Raw genomic sequence first — 24,245 nt, 5'->3', positions numbered from 1 at the left:
CTCCCTCCACCCTCAAAGTTTATGTGGCCGCAATATCTGCCCACCACGATCTTTTGGAGAACAAAAAGGTAAGTCAGCACGACCTGATCATCAGGTTCCTGAGGGGAGCGAGGAGACTGAATCCTCTTTGCTCTCCTCTCGTACCCTCTTGGGACCTCTCAGTAGTCTTAGATGCTCTGCAGAGGCCTCCCTTTGAACCTTTGCAGTCAGTGGATCTTAAATATTTGTCAATGAAGACAGCGATCCTGACTGCATTGGCCTCCATCAAGAGGGTCGGGGACCTGTAGGCATTTTTGGTTGATGAAGCGTGCCTGGAATTCGGGCCGGCTAACTCTCACATGATCCTGAGACCCCGGCCTGGATATGTGCCCAAGGTTCCCACCACTCCATTCAAAGACCAGGTGGTGAACCTGCAAGCGCTGCCCATGGAGGGGGCAGACCCAGCCTTGGCACTGCTCTGTCCAGTACGCGCTCTCCGCGCTTACATAGACAGGACACAGTGTTTCAGGACCTCAGACCAGCTCTTTGTCTGTTATGGTGGAGAGCGGAAGGGAAGGGCTCTCTCAAAGCAAAGGCTGTCTCACTGGATAGTGGATACCATTGTTTTGGCTTAGCAGCAGCAAGGTCGACCATGTCCCCTTGGGGTTCGGGCCCACTCCACTCGGAGTGTCGCCTCCTCTTGGGCTTTAGCGCATGGCGCCTCGCTAACAGACATCTGCCGAGCTGCAGGCTGGGCGACACATAACACATTCGCCAGATTCTACAATCTCCGAGTGGAGCCAGTGTCCGACTATGTACTCGCCCCCCCCCCCAAGGGGCCGGTAATTGACCAGGCTCAGGTGTCTTCGCTTGCTCGCCATTCCACTCCACAGACTGGATACGTGCAATATTTTCCTCAGGTGAGCTCCCCGAGAGCCCAGAGTCCCTCCAGCACCGTTTACGTCGATACCTGTGTGTCTGCCCTCTAACGAGCCCAGACCCTCGTGTCCGGCCAGGTGCCCCATGTGCATGGTTCCCCTCCAGCGACCCCCACACGTGCATTTCCACCGTAAGCCTCCGCTTGAGCAGGTGTCTTTACCTTGTAAAAGTCCCTGCCACCCCTAGGGTTAAAAATCCACCTTCGGCTGGTACCCTAGAGTTTTCCCATATGCAGCCCTTAGCGGGTCATATGTGTACTCTTAAGTCCTCCCTCTGGGTAGGCATCTTGGCATTTCCTCACTGGAATATTCCCAGTGTACCTTGGTATTCCTGTGATATGACAAGTGGGAGTCCTTCGTCCGTATAGTCTTACGACAGTGTACTCACACTTACGCAGGGCACTGGAAGACAGCTGAGTGGCGTGATTATATTGGGACCCCCCAATTCGTTAGTCACTAACGTTACGTCGTAGTGACTGAACGAAAGGGAACGTCTCGGTTACGGATGTAACCCTCATTCCCTGAGGAGGGAACGGAGACGTAACGTCCCGTTGCCACATCAGCTGTGCTACCTGGAACGCAGGAGTTCAGTCTTGGCTCCTCAGCAGGTAACAATGTGATATTGCCACGTACTTCCTTTTATACTCACGCGGTGAGGCGGAGTTACGTATGCAAATTCCGCATGCCCCATGGCATTGGCACGCCATTGGACATTTTCTAAGTGCTCGAAGATGATAGGCTTCTAAGCGAAACCCCCATTCGTTAGTCACAAACGTTACGTCTCCATTCCATCCTCAGGGAACGAGGGTTACATCCGTAACCGAGATGTTTACAACACAACTCGGACAGCTTTGTCATGCCAAAGAAGATGCTTAAAGAAGTGGGGATAAAATCAACTACTGGCGATCTGAATGTGTTTTACTGCAGGTTTGAAAAGCTCAGTTCACACCCCTCCCCTGCTCTGATCAGCACTTCACACATACACCAACACCTCCTAAAAACCCTCCCCCTCCCGCTATTCAACCTGCGCTTAGAGTCTGTGTGGAGGATGTAAGCCGGGTCTTCAAAAAACAGAAGACTAAGCACCGGGTGACTTGAGTTCACAATGCCTGTTTAAAAGTCTGTGCTGACCAGATCACTGGAGCAATGTGAAGTTTCCTGCTGCTTCGAACGCTCCACTCCACTACACTATCACCCCCCCAAAAAAACAAAATCACTGGACTTAATGACTACAGATATGTCGCTCTCACGTCTGTGGTCATGAAGTCATTTTTTAAAGACTGGTGTTGGCCTACCTGAATAACATCACTGGACCCTTGCTGGATCCCCTTCAGTTTGCATACAGAGAAAAAAGGTCTGTGGATGATGCAGTCAAAATGGGACTGCATTATATCCTGCAACATCTAAACAGACCTGGGACTTATGCAAGGATCTTATTTGTGGACTTCAGTTCAGCCTTCAATACCATAATGCCTGACCTTCTTACAGCCAAACTGACACAGCTCTCTGTGCCCACCCAAATCTGTCAGTGGATCACCAGCTTTCTGACAGATAGGCAGCAGCTAGTGAGACTGGGGAAACTCACATCCAGGACCTTGTACAGCCTTGTAATTATTTGTATTTTTGAAAAATATCATCATTTCCAATTCAGTGCAAAAACAGTAGCCTAAGTTTTGCTTCACAGTGAAGATTTATTAGAACGTCTCGGTTACGTATGGTAACCCACGTTCCCTGAAGGAGGGAACGGAGACGTACGTCGGACGTACCGACGATTTGGGATCACTTCAGGGAGCCCCTATCAGCTTCGAGATATAGAGAACAGGCCAATGGGCCATTGGCGTGCGAGATTTGCATCTCACGCTCCGCCCCGCGCCGCGGGTATAAACAGGAAGCGAGGGCGAATGCACGCTGTTTTTCACTGAGGAGCCGAACTTAGTGGCTCAACCTGCAGTGATGGTACAGCAATTGTGGCGACGGGACGTACGTCTCCGTTCCCTCCTTCAGGGAACGTGGGTTACCATACGTAACCGAGACGTTCCCATTCAGTCGGTCATGTTCGACGTTCGCCCCTCAGACCCCGATCTGATGCGTGCGGGGAATTCACGCAGGGAGAGTCCAAGCTGCTGTTCCGCAAAAGCCCATTCAGCTGACTGTATTGGATAACGCTGGGAAAGCGTGCCTGTGAAGGCCGCTGCGGAAGCCACATCATGCCCAGAGGGAGTTACCATGTGGAGAATACACGTACACGTATGGGCTGGCCGTGGGCAGCACAACATACGGAAGTCCCAGGGGTGGCCCCGGCCAATTAGTGGAGGGGGACAACACGTACCTGGGACGGCAGAGGAGACTCTGCCGAGGGAAAGACACGGGCTCGCCGTAGGGAGCCGTACCGTGGAAGAATACACATATGGGACCGCCGTGGGGGTCACTACATATGGAACCCAGCCTAACACAAGTTCCACCAATGCATACGAGTGTTAGACCTGGCGTCGAACGCTCCGCCACGTCCGACTGCCGTGGGTTGCTGAGGACTCAACAGGGTTCGCCGATCCGGGGAACTCGACTGGAGCAGAATAAGCGCACGCATCCGTCTACCATAGGGGAGGGAATGGCGCAGCAAGCCGACACTAGAACAGGCATTTTGATGTTACTGACTATGGGAAGTGAGCACATAGGAAGATACCGGCTCTACACGGAGGCTATAGAATCTAGCGAACGTGTTAGGTGTCGCCCAGCCCGCAGCTCTACAAATATCTGTCAGCGAGGCGCCACGAGCCAGCGCCCAGGAAGAGCCAACACCCCTAGTGGAGTGGGCTCTTAACCCTAGCGGGCAGGGCACGTCTTGGGACTCATAAGCCAAGACGATGGCATCCACTATCCAGTGGGCCATCCTCTGCTTGGAGACAGCCTTTCCCTTCCGCTGTCCTCCGTAACAGACGAAGAGCTGCTCTGAGGTCCTGAAGCTTTGCGTTCTGTCCACGTAAGTCCGGAGAGCACGGACGGGACAGAGAAAAGCTAGGGCTGGGTCTGCCTCCTCCGAAGGCAGCGCTTGCAGGCTCACCACTTGGTCCCGGAAGGGAGTAGTGGGAACCTTGGGCACATATCCAGGCCGGGGTCTCATGATCACATGAGATTTACCGGGCCCGAATTCCAGGCACGATTCGTCAACCGAAAATGCCTGCAGGTCCCCTACCCTCTTGATGGAGGCCAACGCAATCAGGAGTATTGTCTTGAACGACAGAATTTTCAACTCAGCTGACTGCAGAGGCTCAAAGGGTTCTCTCTGTAGTGCAGTTAGCACCAGAGTTAAGTCCCAAGAGGGTATGGAGGGAGGACGAGGCGGATTTAACCTCCTCGCCCCCCTAAGGAACCTGTCGACCAGATCGTGCTTACCTAGAGATTTTCCATCTACTAGCTCATGATTAGCGGCAATAGCGGCAACATAGACTTTGAGGGTGGAGGGAGACAGCCTTCGCTCCAACCCATCTTGTAGAAAGGCAAGCACAGATCCGATCGAACACCTTCGGGGGTCTTCTCGGCAAGAAGAGCACCAATCGACGAACAGGTTCCACTTCAACGCATAGAGGCGCCTCGTAGAGGGGGCTCTAGCAGAAGTGATGGTGTCAACTACCGCTTGCGCTAGAACCTCCGCGTCCCGTCCAGGGACCAGATATGGAGTTTCCAGAGGTCTGGACGCGGGTGCCAGAGGGTGCCCCGTCTCTGAGTCAGGAGGTCCTTCCTCAGAGGAATGGGCCAGGGAGGTGCTGTCGCAAGGAGCACTAGTTCCGGGAACCAAGTCCGGTTGGGCCAATATAGAGCGACCAACAGGACTTGCTCCTCGTCCTCCCACTGCATGAAAACACTGAAATCCGGCACTATCCGGGCATGGTATACTCCTGTGTAATTTGATGTTTACCGGATGTATGTGGGAAAAAGCGGATCAGAGTAACACGGAACAGTATATTTCCAGAAAAACCCGGAAACCTCACGTATGCGGACGTATACAGGAATCCGTGAAATTTCACGGACATATACAGCTGAAACACTGCTGGGTGTGCTAGGACTGAAGACTGTTAGGTGTGAAGAAGACCTTTCATATGTTAATGACTGACACTTGTGCTGGCTGTTCTCAGAGGGAGGGGGGCAGGGGAGGACTTCAGGATTGAGAATTATCTCTGGTCTACTGTAGGCTACAGCAAACAAGCTTTTTGCACAGAAAAAAAAATTCTTAAGGCCCTGAAACACTAAACTGAACTAGCAATGACTAAAGCCGACTGTGGGGTTGGTTCACGTTGCCTGGGTCTGGGCCAAACCATCAGAATGGTGTGTCAGGGCCTTAAAACCACTGCATGAAAAGAGTCTCTTAATCAAATATTTTTTATAAAAACAGTACAAAATAAAAACCCTGTCTGAACATATACGTTCACAAAAAAATCTGAATATGTAATGAAATAAACAAAGAAATGTAATGGAATTAACAAAGGATAATTAACCAAACATTTTAGACTATCCCCAAACAATTTTTGCAAAGTTTTACAAATTGTAGGCAATAATAGAATTAAATAAAGAGGAGATGAAATGTGGAAAATGAAAAAGTTTGTTTTAAAAACACCAAAAACTGATATGCTCAAAATAAAAATATGGAATAAAAAAGAGCAGGGATTCACTTGCTCAAGAAACACAGAAACACAAGCAGATCTTTCAGCTCTGCAACTGTTCACAAAAAGTGTCACTCCAAGATTCTTAACTTTAACACGCTGCAAAAGAGGGGCGTTTTGAGGTTTGAAATCCACCACTCACAATAGATGTAGGTGCAACCAATAAGGTTACCAATAAAAATAAGGCAACCAATAAAAATAATCCTAATTTTACAGAAAAAAAACTTCAGTTTATTTACAGTATTTTCTTGTAATTTTGAATTATGTTTAAAACGATGTAAAATTACAAACAATATCTAAATAAACAACTTGACTGTTATTTTAAGGATTATATCATTAATGACAAACTACAGTAATTCTCATTTTTTTATACAGGAACATAACTGTATTATTTTTCTGTTTTCATAAATAACAAATTCATGCAAAATTACAAACAATATCTGTAAATTAACAACTGTAATACAATATTTAGCTCATTATATTAAAGATTTATGTTTATGTCCATACTAACAATTTAACATTATTCTTTGTCATTTTGAAGTAAATCTTATTAGTTTTATATTTACACTGTAAAAATAAAAACCTAAAAAAACAGCAGCTACAGCTGCAAAACAAAAACCGTAAAATTAAAGTCAAATATCTTAAGTCAAATAAAGTTAAAAAACTTCACAGAAATTTACATTAAACGTTTTAGAGAAAACACTATTAGTTTACAGATTTTTCCTTATTTAAATTAAGATATTTTAATTTAATTTTCTGTTTTACAGTGAAGGTGTATTTTTACATTCAATTCTGGATACAAATATAACAAAATACAGGGCCGTGCACAGACCTTTTGAGGGGCATGTGCTGAAACTGAAAAAGGGCACCCCCTCTGTTCAGCCGCCCCTAAAGGCCTTTGCACACTGAGTCCGAAATTTTCGCATGCGTTTTTTCGTATTCGTGATCCGAAAAGTTCGTCACGCACAGAGACCTTGCACACGGAGTCCGATGCGTAGCCTATTAATGAATGCGTTACAGAAAAAAACGCAAAACAACACAAAATGCCGTCTTCCACCTGCTTATCAAGGAGCTGCGGATTATCCAGACCGATTCAAAGTTGAATGTCAGTGGCTCCGTTTGATGCTTTGCTAGCGATACTGGAGCCACAAATTAAAAAGAAGACCACCAATTACCAATCCTGAACAGAGACTGGCAGTATGTCTAGGATCCGTGCGCACACACACACACACAAGCGGTTTACAGGGAGTTGGTGTGCTATAATTATAGCTGTGATATTGTAGTATTTTTGATACAATAATATTTGTATATTTAATTGTAGGTATCTGAGGAGCACTGGCGATTCATTCACCAGCATTGCCAGCAGTTTTAGGTTGGGCATCAGCACTGTAGATGGGAAAACGGATGCGAAAACGCAGAAAATCGAACCTGTTCCGATTTTTTTTTTTTGACGGACGAAAGTTTCGGAGGCAGTGTGCAAGCGTGATTGACATAACGTGAGGTCGAATTTATTTTTTGACGTGCGAAAATTTGACGGACTCAGTGTGCAAAGGCCTTAACACTTTATTATCAAACACACATGACATGCTTTATTTACATTTTTTGAAGATTTTCACTATTTATTGGGGGGAAAAAATGCCTTTTTGAATTTCTGTGTGATGGGAAAATGAAGTAGAGCAAGTTCGGCAAAACACGGATTCGAACCGTGATCAATTTGCGTCAAAACTTCAAGCCATGCGCTTTACCCCTGCACTATCACGGGTATTATTTACTTGAGCCGCGTTTCCACCACAGGAACTTTACCCCGGAACCAGGAACTTTGGGGGGGAACTCGGTGTGTTTCGACCGCAGGAACCAGGGTCTAAATGAAGTTCCGGGTAAATATTTCCCCCTCCAAACGGCCCTGCTTGCGAGGTGGGACTTTTCAAAAGTTCGCGAACTTTCGGGGGTGGGACTTGGGCGCTGAACATGCTGATTGGTTGAGCTCTCGCAGCTATTTTTTTTTCCACCGCCATATTTACAAGTCTTTTGCGAGGTGGGTTCCGTGGGTTTTGCGTTCAGTAAATATTTTTTTTGCAACAATGGAGTTCAACAAAAAATTCGACCGATGGACCGACGACGAGGTTCAGGCTTTATTGAGCATATATGCGGAGGAGGACATCCAGTGGGAACTGGAAACGGCGACCCGTAATGAAAAGGTATACCTGAAGATATCGACTCGGTTCCAGTCACACTGGAAAACAGTGCAGAGAGAAGCTGAAGAAATTAAGACAAGATTACAAGAAATTAAAGGATCATAACAACCGGAGCGGTTCCGACCGGCGTATCAACAAGTGGTATGACCGCCTGGACGCGTTGCTGGGACACAGACCGTCCTTTTCTAGGGCAGCGGTAACGAAAGACTCGGCTAGTGCGTTGTTGGAAACCATCCAGGAATCCGAGTGGGTTGAAGGTAAATATCTCATCTTGGTATCATCTATTAAACTCGTTGCAGTGTTTAAATACGTTGCAGTAACTTTTTTCAACGTGCTTTTCCAGACGTAACGAGTGGCCCTGATGAATCGCAGGCAACGGAGACCAGCGTGTTTTCCCCCGCGGTCACCAGTACGTTATAAAGCTGACAAAAATGTGTATATATTTAAAAACTGATGTGTAATCCTTAAAGGTCCCGTTTTTCGTGTTTTTTTGAAGCTTTGATTGTGTTTACAGTGTGCAATAGAACATGTGTTCATGTTTCACGTGTAAAAAAACACAGTATTTTTCACACAATTTACTTATCTGTATACTGCTGTTTTCACTGTCCTCAAAACGGCTTTAGTATTTCCCTGTTCTATGAAGTCCCTCCTTCAGAAACACGTAACGAGTTCTGATTGTGCCAGCGGTTCCCGTGTTGTGATTGGACAGCAGCTTAGCACACGCAGAGCGCACGTTACCGGAAAGGTCCCGCCTCTCACCATAACGGGGATGCATGCGCTCAATGATCTCTAAGTACAGCGTCCCTGGGAAAGCCAAACAAAGGTGACTTGACTCCGGGATGAAAATAACAGCGTCTCGACGACTTGGCAACAAACAAACTATATGAACGCAACACTTCCTATTCTCCACGCGGGAGCAACAAGACCACGCCCCCTTTTTGGCGTGTTCGTGTGGGCGGAGGTTTGTCAACAAACTGCTCTACTGACGTAATTAAAGCAGGAAGTACCAGGATGTAGTCCTAACCAGCCGTTCGCTGTAGGCTTTGAAAGGGAACTTCTGTTAAATAAAATATCTCGCTTGGCATTGAACTTTGAGCTTTATAATTTTACAGGTATTATAAATGCTCTAACAGCAACATTACACACTAACTAAAGTTTGAAAAATGGGATCACGAAGAACAGGACCTTTAATGGTTTTGTGGTTTTTAATTGTAAACTTAAATTGCCCATGAAAAAAATTGCACACTGGGCATTGTTCAAGCTGGGCAAACAATTGTTCATTATTTGTAGTGAAAACACTTTAAATAATTAATTGATGGTTTCTATTGTTTCATGGTTGCCTTGTGTATTAATTTCCATGTGTTTCTGTGCAATTTTTCTACTTAGAGAAAAAGAAAAGTTGTTGTTTTCACATTTTATATTTTCATTTTATTGTTCTAGTAATGTATTTGTCTTTGCACACTTTTATTTTAATTTTGTAAGAACTAATCTGTCTAAAATAAAGTAAAATGTGTAAAATGTCACTGTGTCTTTAATTTCCACATTCTAACTATATAACCACATTCTAATTGTATTCATATAGTGTAGGAAGCAAATAAAAGGGCTGCTGCTCGCAAGTCTTTCTGAATATGCACATAAACGTATCTAGAAAACCCAAATATTATATTTTTAAATGTATAACTATGTGAATGTAGTATAATAACTTATAACCACAACTTAAGTGAAGCCATAAGTGTGGTCCTGCTTCATATCAAATTTGAGGAAGAAGTCTCTAAAATTATGCATTTAATGAAGCATATTGTAATACTAGTCATGTGAATTTTTTTTTTTTGTGAATGTTAAGAGATGTTATTGTGATAAAAAATAAAATACTTGCAGTCTAGTACCTAATCTTTCAACTGCTTAATTCAGTCTATTGTTTTCATTCAATTAACTTTTCAAACATCTGTCATGACTGAAACCTCATTATCCTTTTATAGAAAATGTTTTGTTTTGGAATTGAGCTATTACAACACATTCAGATTTTGGATTGCCCATCATCCCATTTTGCATTAAAATGGTCAAACCAGGTGAAAGTGCACGTTTAAATAAACAGTGTTGGTAATGTGTGTACATAATCAGCAAAAGCAGCGCTGCTTGCATCACCTACACTTGTATCGCGCAAAAGTGATTACTGTCCGTCGGTAACTGGGAGAAGCAGTCGCGCGCATTCCCACGTCACCGAGCTAATTTGCCTAATCTCCCCGGTACTTTAGACCGCGGTGGAAACGCAGATTGTAGCAGGTCTGGGGGAGAAAAAGTTCCTGGGAAAAAAGTTCCTGGTACAAATAGTTCCGCGTAATTTCGGTGGAAACGCGGCTATGGTGTCTTCTGCAATTCTGACTGACCCTACCAGACCTTTTGTGAAAAAGACGGCCTATTTGCACTTAATGTAACGTCAACATTACTGTAACCATCTTTTACTACACATGTGAAAACGAGAGAGTATATTCAAAGATTCTAGAGATTCAAAAATTAGAGAATATGTGCATATATCAACAACGTAAATGAATTAAACATGCGGCCATCATATTATTACATGTTAACAAATTAATTGTATTAGCAATCATAAATCCAAGAACAAATTTCTACGAAATATATTTGACCTAGATGACGAGGATCACTCAGTCACTTTGTGTAAGTTCCAGTAGGAAACAGCGCGGGCGCTCTTGACGGTCTATGGGCGCACCTTTGCTTATTTATGATTTTTCGGTGGCAAAAACAAATTAAATGTGGTTGTATTACTTATCAATATATTATTAACATTTTACAAAAGTCAAACTCAAATGCACTTACCAAAGCTATTGATTTATTGAAGCAGGAACAAAAAACACTACCACCAAAAAAAAGGGCACTTCGGAGTGTAAGGGCAAAAAGGGCATGTGCTCTGCACAGGTTGAGCCCTACCTGTGCACGTGCCTGACAAAATATATAGCAAACTAAATATCAAACAATAATTGTTTTTAAAGAGTACAAATCTGCACTGCTCTCCAGGTTGAAACTCTGCCCACACCACAAAACACCATTTGACCAATTAATTAAATATAACAGCAAATAAAAATAAATATACACATTTTCTAACTGTTGTTTAAAACAAGTTTTTTCTATATTTGCAAGGCTATTTGCTGTCTTTCCGTGTTCTTTTGAGCTTGATTGGTCAATCTGAACGTCATCCAGAAATCTGGCCAATGACAGTGCGCGCCTTCAGTTTGAATTATACACCCGTTGCCGTTGCCGTTGGAGTTGATCGTGGCTCGCGGGGACGCGACGCGATCGCGGCTTCTAATCTTCACGTCGGTCTATTAATGGCATTGCATGGACCATTTAAACCTGTTAAAATCTTATTTTGGACGAATTTTGATTGTGGGATGTCGACTGAGAACGAAAAAACATGAATACGAACAGACTAAGTTTCCAATGGCGGACAGCAGACGGCAGAAGGTAACGTAAATCCCTTTATATTGTTTCTACTGCTCATCAAGATATAACGTTAGTGCATTAAAGTCATATGCTAATCGTGATTAACTTACATATTCTGTTTCTGTGTTTTGTTGTGTTGTAATATTGTTAAGATAGGGCTGGGTGTTATGGCGATCTGATGATACTGACTATTGTTAGCGATTTTGCTGTAAACGTTAACATTACCTTTTTATATTGCGGAATGGGAATATAGCGTATATAACGCAGCACTGACTGTACTAAAACTTTTTGACATTTTGACAAGGAAACATGCATGAATGTAGAATAATGAACGGGACATGCATGTGTTTAAATAAGCCTCTCTCAGACAGCATGCGATCCCGAAATCAATTATCTTTCTGTAAAATGCACACAATTATCTCAGAAACCCTGTCATGTGAGGTATTCACTTGATTTAAACAGTCAGTTATGTCTTAAGTAAGTTAAACAGTTCAAGTTAACTTGGGGAAACCCGGATGCGTGTCATTATGTGCATCCGTTCTTAAAGGGGCTGCAGCTTTGTCATCATTTTAATAAAACAAAAGAATAGAGAAGACCTTCTGCTTCTTTAAGAATCAAGTGATATTAATTAATTGAATATCATAAAGTGAAGACTTTTAAAGCAGTATTATTCTGTAGCATTTTAATAAAATATCTATCAAAATAAATATATTGTGATATCGTTATTGTAAAATAAAATTTCTCATGTATGTATAATTATATGGTCATAATGCCCATCCCTACTGTCAGCTAGTTTTAAGATCAAGCTTGTCATAAAATGTAACAGAGTTTTGGAATGAGTAATCCGAAAACACTGTCATGTACACTTGTTCAACAGAGAGGACAGGAAACCACCATACTTGGACTCTGAAAAATTATAGGCAAACCAGGATTTTGGATCTACTGTGAAGTTTTTGTATGGGCCTGGTGAGTATGTTTTGCAAGTCCTTGTCCGTAAGTTGATAATTAATATTAATGTTTTATCAAACAAATTAATATTCATTTGTGTGTGTGCATGTTTCTTCCCCCCTCATGATCCAGAAGTTTTGGATCCATGATCCTGAAGAACTTTTACAGATGTTGACCCTGAATGTGTAAAAGGTAATCTTAAAAATTATTTTAATGTTCTCTGTTTTTTTCTGTAATGTAGACCCATGCATTTTCTGTGAAGTTGCTTTGAAACAATATCAGGGTTTTTCCTACATTGAAAATTTTTTGCCGGCCGCCAAAACAAATTTTTGTCCCGCCAAAGCCTTATTTGTTGAGTTATTGTGATTTATGATTGATGTAGTAGATGACTGCTGCGCTTGCGTTAACTGAGTGACAGAGAGAACGACCAGTGAGCTCCTCCCGCTCGCAGCCTCTCTGTCTTCAAAATAAGCATTCTTAGCTTTCTAATGTTTCACATATTACGTTAATCAAAATCAAAAGGTCGGAAGACCGAATCCATGTTGCACGTGGCGCTATCAGACGTCTTCCTTTAATTACCGCTGGGTGTGAAATGCGCTCAAAAAACATTGACTGATTCTCTGACCAGCTGCATAAAGCATACTTTAAATAAACAGGAAACAAATCCTGTCCGGTTATGTAGTGTTTTCTGTGTGTTGACAAATCTTTCGCGATGTTCTAAAGACGGGATTCACACACAACGCGTCTGCTAATGTCCAATTTTCCACCTAATGACTCCTTTGAACTGAATCATTTTAACAACTGGTTAGAACAACTGATCTGAACTCACGAATTAGTTTAATCATTTACTCAGAACAACACCTGAAATGAGAACACAAGTGTGCTTACCCACTTTAGCAAGAGTGGATAGTAAGAATTAGTTTTAATTATCAACAGTCTTTCAGCTTATTTATGTTTATAATGTGTAGTAAAATAAATCGCCTAAAATCATTTAGTTTAGACTGGAGTGAGGTGAACCCAGAACAAAGTTGTTGTTAGCTAGCTGATTGTATATGGCAGAAAATTAGGCTATTTGTTCATTTTTTTAATATTGATATGATTACCAAAACAAACAATTATCAGTAAATAGTGTAAAAATGAGGAAAAAAAACAAACATCAAGGTATCAAAATAAGATAAGCAAAAGTTACAAACTTTCTTTGAATTTATTTCAAATTTATTGTCAGTTTTGTGCTTGCAGATCAAGTGGGTAGGGTATTTTTTTTTAGTGTGTGTGTGTGTGTGTGTGTGTGTGTGTGTGTGTGTGTGTGTGTGTGTGTGTGTGTGTGTGTGTGTGTGTGTGTGTGTGTGTGTGTGTGTGTGTGTGTGTGTGGATGACCATGTCTGTCAGCCACCACCGAAGACCATTTTTGACCCAGGAAAAACCCTGAATATGTATTGTGAAAAGCGCTATACAAATACATTTTAATTGAATTGTTTTACTTGCTTTTATTGGCATTAACTATATATTATTAATGTATTATTTGGCAGGTCGCAAGATGTATTTTATTTTGTGAGACTTTGCTGAGGAAGTATTCTTTGGCTCAGTCTGAAAAGGCCCAGAAAAGAAACACTATGAAGAACATCACACAGAACCGTCAGAGAAAGAGACGGGTAAGTTAAGAAACCGGTTAAGCTTTTTCCCTCCAGAATGTTACTATACTCCTCTCTGAGTTTTAGTGGTTAATTTACTGTCATGTTTTGCAGTTGCTGGAGACCAGGTTTGTTGCACAAACCAACACAGAACCTGTGGAAGACTGCAACTATAGACCTGATGAAGATGATGATGCTGTTGTTGATGGAAGGCCAGTGTGGATGGTTTGGCTAGCTCAAACAACATTGTGTTAGAGTTGGTCACAATTATTTTATAATTATAATTTTAATATTCAATTGTTCCATTTTATATTTTCTTTATTCCTATGTTTATATACTTATACTTTTATTGGTTCCCATATATAGAACATTTACATATATTTTATATACACTTTTTAATTTATAGATTTCTTTGTCTCGTTTTATAATGTATACTTTGTATGTTTGTTCCTTTTTAGATGTCCATGTTGCTTTTGATCTCCACGTTTTGTATTGTTGTTCCTCTTACGTCGCCTTCCTTTAGAAACATTTTGTTCACTTATCTTTTCCCCCATTCATTTGAATGTATGTTTATAATGCTCTTTGTTCTTTTTATTTGGTTATATTGTTTACTTGGAATATTTATGTGTATTTTATATACACTTTTTTTTGTCTTATAAATTTATTGTTCTCATTTTATATTGTTTAATTTGTATATTTATTCTTTTCCTTTTTATGTTCACTGTGTATTTTATTCCTTTACATCTGTCTTTTAAATGCATTTTGTTCATTTTTTTTCCCTTTTTGTTTCTTTACCAATTCAATTGAACGTATATTTATGTTCTTTGGACTGTTTATATTTTTACATTTGTTCCTTTACATTTTCATCCCTTTTAAATACATTTAGTTCACTTGTTTTTGTTTCACCATTGTTTTAATGTTCGTTTATAATGCTGTTAAGAATGTTTTTTTTTTTTTATATATATATACCTTTTTAATAAATATTTCAGACTTTCTCAAATTGTTTTGTGTGTATTTTTCTTTTGGGAGGGAGAGGGGATTATTTTTTATATATATATATATTATATATTAATTAGCAAAATCTGCATAGCTGGCCTATAACCAATCAAGTCCCTATGCTACAAAACCTAGCCCACCCTTAGCCTTAGAAGTAACCAATAAAGTCACTTGACTGGGTTTTCAATGCGTCCTGTCCTCCAATAGCAGTCTGGGTTTTGGGAGTGGTTTTAAAAAAAACAACCAATCCAGTTTGAGATGAAGGACCAATAGGGGGTGGAAGGCAAAGCTGTTTAGAGGTGTGAAAATGTCTCCTGGGAAAAACTTGATGGGATTATTTGCCATGGCAACAAATGGCTGTAGCATGGGAGTATACGGCCACAACATACATCCGATTTGGTACCATTTCGGATGAATACGGACATATACGGATCCATGGAATTTGACCTATCCGGCCAGTATACTCCTGGATTCTTCCGAATTTCAGCAGTGTATACAGGAGTATCCTGGTCCGGATACACCTTTTTTCATGCAGTGTCCCTGACTTTGCACAGTGTCTGCGCAAGAAGGCTCACTGGGGGAAACGCATACTTGCGTTCTTCCCGGGGCCAGCTGTGGGCCAGGGCATCCGACCCGAGGGTTCCCTCGGTCAAGGAATAAAACCACTGACAGTGGGTCGTCTCTGGGTACAAGTGTGGTAGAGCAAATGCTTCATTCAAGCGGCTGGTCATTGTGGCTACTTCTTGAACGACTGGACAAACTGTCCAAGAACAGACAGAAACCCGGTCTGAAAGTCCCTCTGCTGCCGTCTGCTTTCTTCCGCTTCTGACTGGTGGAATGCCAGCTCTTGCCTCCTCATCTCTCCTCGGCCTGGCTCTCCAGTAACAGCTGCATATATTGGTCAGGCTGTTCTTGTCCATGCTGCAGGACGGCCGGTTAGCATCCTCCATGTCCCTCAGTGTATCAAAAAAGTCACAGTCCCTTTTCCTTTTCTCTAAGTAGAAAAATTGCACAGAAACACATGGAAATTAGTACACAAGGCAACCATGAAACAATAGAAACCATCAATTAATTATTTAAAGTGTTTTCACTACAAATAATGAACAATTGTTTGCCCAGCTTGAACAATGCCCAGTGTGCAAATTTTATTATGGGCAATTTAAGTTTACAATTAAAAACAACAAAACCATTAAGGATTACACATCAGTTTTTAAATATATACACATTTTTTGTCAGCTTTATAACGTACTGGTGACCGCGGGGGAAAACACGCTGGTCTCTGTTGCCTGCGATTCATCAGGGCCACTCGTTACGTCTGGAAAAGCACGTTGAAAAAAGTTACTGCAACGCGTTTAAACACTGCAACGAGTTTAATAGATGATACCAAGATGATATATTTACCTTCAACCCACTCGGATTCCTGGATGGTTTCCAACAGCGCACTAGCCGAGTCTTTCGTTACCGCTGCCCTAGAAAAGGACGGTCTGTGTCCCAGCAACGCGTCCAGGCGGTCAAACCACTTGTTGATACGCCGGTCGGAACCGCTCCGGTTGTTATGATCCTTTAATTTCTTGTAATCTTGTCTTAATTTCTTCAACTTCTCTCTGCACTGTTTTCCAGTGTGACTGGAACCGAGTCGATATCTTCAGGTAACGTTATACCTTTTCATTACGGGTCGCTGTTTCCAGTTCCCGCTGGATGTCCTCCTCCGCATATATGCTCAATAAAGCCTGAACCTCGTCGTCGGTCCATCGGTCGAATTTTTTGTTGAACTCCATTGTTGCAAAAAAAAATATTTACTGAACGCAAAACCCACGGAACCCACCTCGCAAAAGACTTGTAAATATGGCGGTGGAAAAAAAAATAGCTGCGAGAGCTCAACCAATCAGCATGTTCAGCGCCCAAGTCCCACCCCCGAAAATTCGCGAACTTTTGAAAAGTCCCACCTCGCAAGCAGGGCCGTTTGGAGGGGGAAATATTTACCCGGAACTTCATTTAGACCCTGGTTCCTGCGGTCGAAACACACCGAGTTCCCCCCCAAAGTTCCTGGTTCCGGGGTAAAGTTCCTGCGGTGGAAACGCGGCTTATGGTACAATAACAGCTTACCTGTCTTTCAGAGTGAGAGCATAAGTCTCTTCACAACTGGGTCCTGGCTCTCTTTCTGACACTAAATTAAATTTGTTACATTTATTTCTCACCACAAATATCACCTTTTTACAAAGCTTTCAAATCAAGTCAAGTCAGTTTCATTAATGTATTGCTGAATCATCAGGTATCATTAATTATCTCAGGGCATTTTTCATTGAGCAGGGCTCTTCGTTCCTATAAATAGTTCTTCTGAATGACAATCTGGTGTGTTGGGCTCATGACTGGTGCTTGGTAACGTTACTGGGCCTTGCTCTTCACTGTTAGCAACAAACCGGACTAGAGGCGGCTGCTGCTGAAGAGCTACAAGAAAAAGTTTGATACATGAACGTGGTTTGCAGACAACGTTGTTTTGCACGGTTGGTAGCATCTTGCACTGCTCCTAACTACCTTAACGTAGTCTTCCTTTGTTTTTTTGAGGAAAGATGTTCTCAGCTTAGAACATTTGGCCGCGTCAGTTTCCAAAGCTTTCTTCTTTTTAATTCAGGCCTTTTCAGCGCTGCCATTGCGCTTCCTATTATCCATTTTTATCGGACTTTCTTTATTTTGAGCAACTTGCAAGACTCTGTGTCGGGGGCGGGGCCAGGGAGTCAAAAGATAATCACGTCATCATTAACCTGCAGGCTGCACTCTGCGAGAAAATATTAAATAGAAAAGAGTGGGACTGCGGTAAAATAATAAATAAAAAGAGTTGTACTGCGGTAAAATAATAAATAAAAAAGTGGGGCTGCTGTGAGTGCAGGCAGCCTAGGGACAGCATCCATATTTCAACCCAGTGCCATGACAACAACGGCCCTCGCGGCCAAAAAAACGGACCGGCCCACCGGGAATTTTCCCGGTGCTCCCGATTAGCCAATCCGGGCCTGCACCCAACTCATCATCACGAACAGCATTATGGAAGCAGTGGAGTCATTCAGGTTCCAGGGCACCACCATCCTTCATGACCTTAAGTGGGACAATCGTAGACTCCACTGTGAAAAAAATCCCAGCAGAGGTTGTATTCCTTCGCCAGCTGAGGAAATTCAACCTGCCACTGGCGCTGCTGGCACAGTTCTGCTCAGCTGTCATTAAGTAGGCCAATTTTTTATGTACTTCTATAACTTTCTGGTCTGGTTCAGCTACCAAATCACACATATGAAGACTACAAAGGACAGTCCGGACACATTAATGTCTTAAGACACGAAACGATCGGTTTGTGCGATAAACCGAACAGTATTTATATCATTTTTTACCTCAAATACAACACCATGTCCAACAGCCCTGAAAGTGCAGCACTTCCGGAAAGGAAGGTCAATGTACACGATCTAGTGTAGAGACATCACTTCCTGTGTGTGAGGTGTGTGAAGAATTTTTAGGTATAATTTGTCACAGTTTACTTTTTTTTGTTGCTATCCTCCCATACATAAATGAACTATAATGTCTTCCACCCACTAGTAAAAAATTATATCTGGTGTCTGAATAATTTTTGGTTTGACTGTATATCAAAATAAAACTGCAAAAAATATAGACTCCACTTTATTGGTATTTAAATAGTAAAGGCTTATATTTAAATTCATTCTTGTACATACAGACTGGCAAAGTACGCAATAGAGCCTGTCCCTCCAGCCGTGTTGAAGAAGAGTTTCTACAGCCCTTACTTCCTTACTTCATTACTTCAATACGAAGTGACACTTCAGCAGGATGAATGGGTAAATTTTGGGATCCTGACACTCAGTATGTCTCAGTATGTGTATGTGTGCAGTAAACATTTTGTCACTGTTAAGTCAAATATCCAAATGTCCGTTTTATATATGATATTTCCTGTCGTTGATTACATTCCCCTCTAGTCGCCGTAGTTATAAGTGTAATATGACCTGTAGCGCTCTGTCTCAATGGCCTGAATCCACTTTTTTGTCCTTAAACACTCGTTTTTTGGGTCAACAGCTTATAAAAACGTCTGGGTTTTTGCTTCTGGGTTTTGTTTAGCTTGTTTGCAGTTCATTTTGTCACATATCAGCTTTTATACATTGTTCAGTTTTTTGTAATAAGTCCGAAATGACAAGGATGCAGCCTCACGCAATGCAAAGTCAATGGAGAGCGTTGGATTTGCTCCCCCCCCCCCCCCCCCCGGTGGGCGTGGTCTTCAGATTATGACGCGTGTCGCTCTGTCTCTATTGTCTTGTTTCCTGGTTTGTCATGTGATTCCATTGTGCCCTCATGTGATCATGTCATGTGCTTCCCTAGTCTCTTGTGTCATGTTGTCATTGGTTCATTGTCTGATTGTTCACAGGTGTGTCTAAAGTCATTAGTCTTTGTTAATTTAAGCCCTCATGTTTGCCTCGTTCCCTGATTGAGTATTGTTACCTGTAAACCATTGTTGGTGAGTTCTGTGTCAAGTCAAGTCAAGTCAAGTCAAATCTGTTCTAGTCAAGTCTGTTTCATGTCAAGTCAAGTCTATTCTAGTCTGTTTATGTTTCAAGTCAAGTCATCATTGGATTCTGTTTGTCACCTTGATTGTAAATAAACTGCACTTGGGTTCATCACTACAACTTGCCTCCAGTGGATCACTACATTACAGAATACTCAACCCCATTATGAACCCAGCAGTTTTCCATCTCCTGCGCCTCCGCCAGGGCCAGCATCCCATTGAGGATTATGTTGTGGACTTTTGTGGACTGTGTGATTTAGTTGTTTTAATGACGTAGCACTAAAATACATTTTTAGAAATGGGTTAAACAAGCCCTTGTGCTCTGGACTACCAGGGGGGAAAATTTACTTTTCCCTGGCCCAATATATCGACCATGCCCTTCTGCTGAGTGGCTCTGCATTTACTGTGGAAACGGCGGAGAAGGAGCCCCGCCATTCCACAGTACCCACCACACCACAGTGGCTCCATGCCACCACTGTCATGTCTGGATTAGTTCACATCATGCCTGCCACGCCTGATCTTGTTCATGTCATGCCTGCCCTGCCACAGCCTGTCCACGTCCAGAGCCAAGCGGCACCACCTGTCCAAGTCTAGAGCCAAGCGACGCCTCCGGTCCACATCCAGAGTCCAGTGGCATCTCCTGTCCACGTCCAAAGTCCAGTGGCGTCTCCTGTCCAGAGCCAAGCGATGTCTCCTGTACATGTCCAGAGCCAAGCGACGTCTCCTGTACACATCCAGAGCCAAGCGACGTCTTATCAGTGGGTACCTTGATAAGGCCAAGAAGGCTGCACCTCTGTGCCTACTAAACTGCCTGTACCGCCATGGCCCCTTGAACTTCCTGGACTGCCAAGGCCCCTTGAACTGCCAGTACCGCCATGGCTTCCTGAACTACCAGGTCCTCCCATGTTCCACGGCCCAGGTCCACCCACGATCCACGGCCCAGGTCCTCCCACGATCCGCAGCCCAGGTCCTCCCACGATCTGTAGCCCATGTTCGCCCAGGTCCACCCACGCCTTTTTCATGTTAATGTTTCATGTTCTTATCTTGTTTTCCTATCAGTCATGTTTCCTGGTCTTGTCATTGAATTCCCTTGTCCTGCATGTGTTATGTTCTCATTGGTTGTTTTAGTCATGTGTTCCAAGTTCAGTTCTGTCATTGGTTCATTGTCTTGATTGCTCACAGGTATGTCTTGTTTAGTAATTAGTCTTTGTGTATTTAAGCCCTCATGTTTGCCATGTGTCCTTGTTGAGTATTGTTATACCTGTAACCATTGTTGGTGAGTTCTCTGTCAAGTCTGTTCTAGTCAAGTCTGTTTCAAGTCCTAGTCTTTGTTTTGTTCACTTTTCAAAAGTTTGGAAACTGTACTATTTTGGTTTTTGAAAGTCTCTTCTGCTCACCCAAGCTGCATTTATTTGATCCAAAATACAGCAAAAACAGTATTATTGTAAATTACTTTTACTACATACAGGTGCTGGTCATATAATTAGAATATCATCAAAAAGTTTATTCATTTCACTAATGTAGCGACTATGAGTCAGATAAAATAATAACTCAACGGGGAACTGAATTAAAATGAAAGACTCGAATGACAGTATAAATAATTCAGAGTTAATGTTTACACCTTAACTTATTCGTCCGCCGATATGTAAGGACTTAAAGGGGGCTCTGTTAAAGGGAAACATGTATATTTAGCTCAAATGAATGAATTTAATGAATTCATAGGGAATTTTGAGAGTCTATTTTACAGCCGAGCAAATGACTCTTCTAGCGTTCATTTGAACGGGCCGTAAATATCAACTCTGCAGCGGATATTAATATCCGAACAATAGTGAAACACTATTTAACAGCCAGGTAACTTAGATCGGCAGTTCAAGACATTAAATTGATAAGCACATAACACAAGAACAGTTATCTTTGAATACAAACGGAACTTTATTGATTAATCTAACACATCAAACTAATATCTAACATAAACACACACACTCGCACATTCACACGTTGCAGAAAGGAAGAAGGTGAGGAAAGAATAAGTTCTAAGAGAGAGAAATTATGAAATCCTAAGCAATCTATGCATTTATGAAACATGACCTGAAGAAACCATTGATCAGTAATTTAACCTCCTATCGTTTCTTAGGCAGGGTTATTACATTTGATCTAATGCACCAGTTCAGCTTGGAATCAAAAAGGCGTTACTTGCGTTTGGGTTTCGCGTGTCGTCTGACAAAGGGGGATTCCCTTCTCCTGGCTGTACAGGGATTTTCCCGGATCTTTGATTCGCTGAAGGTCTGGTCGACGTCTGGGGAGGCCGAACACGTGGGGTGTTGGCGGCTGGATGAAAGTCTTGTGGGCGTTGTTTGAAGTTGGAGCGCGCTGTTAGAAACTCGTTGTTGAGAGACTTTTACGGCGAAACTTAACAGACCCGAGACTTAGCGGAAATAAAATAAACTTTAAGTAAAAGAAAGGAAAGTGAGAGAAAAGCAGATGGCCTGAATGAAATCGTTGTTAACCCATTTTCTCTGATGTTGGTCTGTCACGATCGTCAGATCGTCTCCTGGGAACTCCGTTCCGAACTCTCTCTGGTCATACTGCTAGGACTGAGCTCATCTCTGAACTGCGAACAGGCCGCGAACCAGCTCGAACCGAACTGGAACCGAACTTGAGCTGGACTCTGCACTGCTTCTGGTCTGAACTGTACAGAACTGTAGGGAACAGAACTGTGAACAGAACTGAGAACTGAACTTGAGAACAGAACTGAGAACAGAACTTGAGAACAGAACTGAACTTTTCGTTCGTGTTCTGAGATTAAACTCAAACATTTGCCCATCCCCTGGATGGGTTCTGGCCAATTAGGCTTCAGGGGTGACTGTGTCTCCACCCCTCCCACAAAATTAGGTTATCTCTAGAATTTAGTTTCCTGCTCTTAAGCAGAGAGTAAATTTAGACCTAATTTCTTACTATAAGGACATGATCAATTTTATAAAGATTTCATTCAGCTCATCTGTTGGATTATACCCATACGAACACACCGGTATCAAACACAAGGCTTTTTCATCCACTCATTCAATAGTTACATAATTGCATGAATTGTGAGTAATATACATGCCTAATAGTCTAACTAACGTGTATTAGTTGTAAACACACTAACAAGTTATGTCGAAGGCTATTTGAAATGAAAGTCCAATAATCAGTTATTTGATGTACTCCACAAGCTAACAGTTTCTGTGAGCTTACTTTGAGTTTTAGCTGTCACGTGGAGTTCATTTGCTGGTCATGCAAAGACAGAGATCTGGTTGTTTCTTTGTCTTGTGACAACCATGAGCCCTTTGTCCTCTTTTAACTGAGTTTGGTGGCGAGTCCATAGGAAGTCAGAACTAGTAGCTTCGGGCAGAAACAAGCCCCCATCTCCCTCGTGGTGATGATGATGATTTCCTGGAGCTGCATTGTGCTTTGTTGAAAAGGATGTTAATTTGATCGAATCATTGGAAGATTAACTCATCTATATGTCTGCGTCCATAATTGCTACATATCCCCCCTCGTTAGGCGATGTGTTGGGATGAAGACATCGGCGAACGCTGTAGAAGCACAAGGAGAAGAAGCAGACACAATACACAACAAACAACAAGACAACACCTCCATGATTGGCCACTGTACTGGTGCAGGGCCTTAGATTATTCGAGTACTAACAGTTTTAAACTTTAAACTTAAGGTTAACTTGAAGTTTACGTTTTAACGTTCCTCGGTTTATCTTGTCGACGTAATGTAGTTTAACTTTGGTGTTGTTCTAATTTGGTTCGGTACGGTGACTCTTTGACCAAATTCTGTGTTTAACCTTTGTTTTGTTTGTTTTCTTCACTTCTAAATCGTACTAGGTTGAGACCGTTGTACCTTTCTTCATGACGTGGTGACATCATTTGTGGTACAAATGAGGTGACCTCTTAATCATGGAGCTCTCTAGCTCACATTGGTTCAAAGGTGGCCTGCCGATATTAGGCGTGGTGCATCAATCCCTATATCGTGACCTTGACCCTTATGGGGTAGACAGGCATTGTACCTAATAAAAGAAGAAGGAGAGGGAAGGAAGAGGTGAAACAAAACAAAACAGTTGAGTGTCTCTAGGTCTTGCCTACAACTACTCGTGCAGCTAAGGTGTCGTGTACCCTAACTTAATGAGAGGTGTTCTACCTGTTGGGTAGATTGTGCAATGTTTCCTATGATGAGTGTAGCCGGGTCCATGCTAAGCTAGTTTCTGAAGCTAGTTTCTACCTGTGGGAAGAACATGTTTGCTGAATGTTTTCCCTGGCAGATGTGGTTAACTTCTGTATGTTAGCGAGTATGTAAGTTATGTAGTGTATGTAACGTTAGTGGATGTATGGTCAGATCTGTTCTAGTCTGTTTTTGGTCCCCCCTTTCCTGGAAGGCGTGTCAATCAGAATCTGACTCATCCCATTTCCTGTCCTCTTCATGGCATTTGAGGGATTCTCTCAATAGCTGCATGACTTCTTGTGAGTCGCTGCTTTGCTTGTGCCCACGGCCGTCTGGTTGTTTGGATCTGGCACTGGCATGAGAGTCTTGTTCTTCGGCGTACTCAGTGCTGTGCTTAACTGAGTGGTGCCGAGGTGGGTTTTGTCGTCGCTTACCCACGTTAGATGCTCTGGAATGTGTGGGATGACGATGGTCTTTGGCATCTTTAGGGTTTCTTGAGAAGCGAGGCTGGTCCCATGGCTTTTCCCAGCGGTTGGTGTGGTAGCTGTCATGGGAGTCACGTTCTCTGTACTCTTTATGATGGACCGTAGTGTAGTCATGCCACTGGGTGTCGTCCAGTGCAAGGCTTGGGTCTTGGCTGACGGAGTTTGACACTGTGGATGTTTTCAAACCTTTCTTTGTGACCA

General features: G+C 42.6%; 1 long non-coding RNA gene across 1 annotated transcript; it reads left to right on the top strand.

Moving 5' to 3' along the window:
- The first annotated feature begins 12,074 nt into the window (after positions 1 to 12,074).
- Positions 12,075 to 13,817, top strand: LOC307133409. Its single transcript, XR_013817437.1, has 3 exons — positions 12,075 to 12,195; positions 12,310 to 12,369; positions 13,707 to 13,817. It is a non-coding gene; the product is annotated as an uncharacterized lncRNA (long non-coding RNA).
- The last annotated feature ends 10,428 nt before the right edge of the window (positions 13,818 to 24,245 follow it).

This window comes from Gobio gobio (genome assembly GCF_949357685.1).
Source record: "Gobio gobio genome assembly, chromosome: 11".
Lineage (NCBI taxonomy): Eukaryota > Metazoa > Chordata > Actinopteri > Cypriniformes > Gobionidae > Gobio > Gobio gobio.
This window is presented reverse-complemented; position numbering and strand designations above follow the sequence as displayed.